Genomic DNA, 2,210 nt, shown 5'->3' with positions numbered 1-2,210 from the left:
CCTGGCGGGCACACAGCCCCTCACCCGGGGCCAGGGTCCCCCAGCCCTGGCTGCAGTGACCACTGAGGTCACTGGCTCTGCAGCTGGGGAGGGGATGGGAGTGGGGGTACAGTGCTCAGAGTGCTCCAGGGCATGGGTAGGGGGGCCCAGGGTGGGGAGGGGGCTGAGGCGGGGTCAGGGGTCTGGGGGTACACGGGGCAGTGCACGGGTCCCCTGAGGGAATGGGACCATTGAACATCAAAAGTCACGTTCATTCTGACTCTTTCGCTCCAGCAGGAGCCAGTGTTCATGGCAGACAAGGGCTGTAAAACGCGCAGGGGGGAGTATGTCAGCCTGTTTGCTCCTTGGCTGCTTTTGCAACAGCGGGAGGTGGGGGGTGGGAGCCGGGCGCCCCCTCCCGCCCCGCTGGCCCCTGCCCCTCTCAGGGGTTTGCTGAGCAACCCCCCAGGACCTTCACCAGCAGGCTCTGCACTATGGTCCATGTGCCCCGTGTGTGCCTGGCCCATGTCCTGAGCAGCTCATGGCCTCCCAGGCAGACAGACCGGGTCAAGCGAACGTTGCACGAGCCTTCTAAACACGAAACCACGAGGTACTGATGCTGTAGCAGAGGAAGGCCCGCTGGGGGGTCGCGGGGGCCTGTGGGCTGGGCTTTGTGGGGTCAGTAGGAGCCCGCTGGTGCGAGGAACCCCTGTCACTGTCCTGTGTGCCAGTGGCTCTGATCAGATCTGGACTTGGATTAGAAAGCGAGCCAAGTCAGACCCGGGCCCCACTGCCCTTGGGCCCTCCAGCCAGCGCGGCTGGGTCTTTCTCAGGAAGCCAGGCCCCTGGGCACCATCTCTCAGCCCACGGACTGGTCACCTCCCCGCAGGCTTGAAAGGAGGGCAGGGGAAAGACAAGTTCCCAGGTACCTGCCACGGGGACAGACAGGCCCAGAGACCACAGGCTCTAGGGCCACATTTTGGCCCCAGGCTGGCCCTGCCCTTCCCTGTAGCCAGGCCCCCGGAGCACACATCTGGGGTCCATGCTGGCCACCTTCCATTTTTCCCCTGCCCGCCAGGGGGTTGGGCTTCCTTCCCTAGGGAAGGGGGCCATTCCTCCGGCCTCAGGCTCAGGGCTAGGACCCTCCCAGGGCAGCTCAGAGCCCTGGTGTCTGGGTGGAGGGTGGGCGGTGATGGCCACCGGCAGGACACCAGCTCTGGCCCCACAGCAGGGCCCACCCCGCCCCCACTCCAACCTCTGCCCTCCAGCCAGGGCTGCCCGCTCCCCCCTCCAGGCCATTGTGGAAGCCCAGGCCCAAGGCAGCCTGCACCCACGAGGTGGCCTTCCCACTGGTTCACTCCTCCGCCACCCAACTCCTCCTGGAATGGAACCAAGACTCCGGGGATGACGGGCCCACCAGGCAGGGCCCCCTTGGCCCCTGGCAGAGTGCCCATGAGGACTGCCGTGGTCAGTGGGCCATCAGGGCGGGACCCCATGCCCTAAGCTGGCTCCCAGCCCTGCCATCCCCTGCCCGGGGTCCTGCTTGGAATAGCTGGGTCCTGGGGTACAGGGCTCCCCACTATTGGCCTCTGTGCCTACTGCCCAGCCCCAGGACCCCAACCCCCAGGACCTTGTCCCAGTGACAGCTGCGGGAATCCAAGACAGCAGAGGGGCACCGGTTTTTGCAATTTCTCTCTTCTAATTTTTCTGCGTTTCCTGTTCTTCTAACAGGGGCACGAACTTCTCAGGCAATCAGAACAGACAGTGTCAGCAGGGAGAAAACAACTCCCCTCAGGAGGGGGGAAGCTGGCGGGTGCCCCAGGGCCCAAGGGTGCCAAGCTCCCTTGTCCTGGGCTCCCCAGCACATAGGCCAGTGAAGGGCCACCTCCCGGGCCCAGGCGGGGTGTGGTTCCTGGGCGTGGCCACCCACCCATCCATCCAGCCTCCTGGTGTGGTCCGGGCCTGTCCCCGGGGACATACCAGCCTTATCTCACGACCACTGCAACGGTCGCATTAACTTGTATCTAACGGGACGCAGACAAGGAGCAATTCCAGTTTAATTAGGCATCAGGAAGCTGGGCATTAATTAAAATAACAGAGTCAGCACAACGCAGGCTGGGCCAGCCGCTAAGGCTGCAGGCAGCGCGCGGGGCGCAGGGCTCAGCGCAGGGACCCTGAGCCCCCGACCCCTCAGACCCATGTCCTCCACCCTAGCCAGCCTGAGCCACGCA

This window comes from Odocoileus virginianus, chromosome 12 (genome assembly GCF_023699985.2).
Source record: "Odocoileus virginianus isolate 20LAN1187 ecotype Illinois chromosome 12, Ovbor_1.2, whole genome shotgun sequence".
NCBI classification, from domain to species: domain Eukaryota; kingdom Metazoa; phylum Chordata; class Mammalia; order Artiodactyla; family Cervidae; genus Odocoileus; species Odocoileus virginianus.
This window is presented reverse-complemented; position numbering follows the sequence as displayed.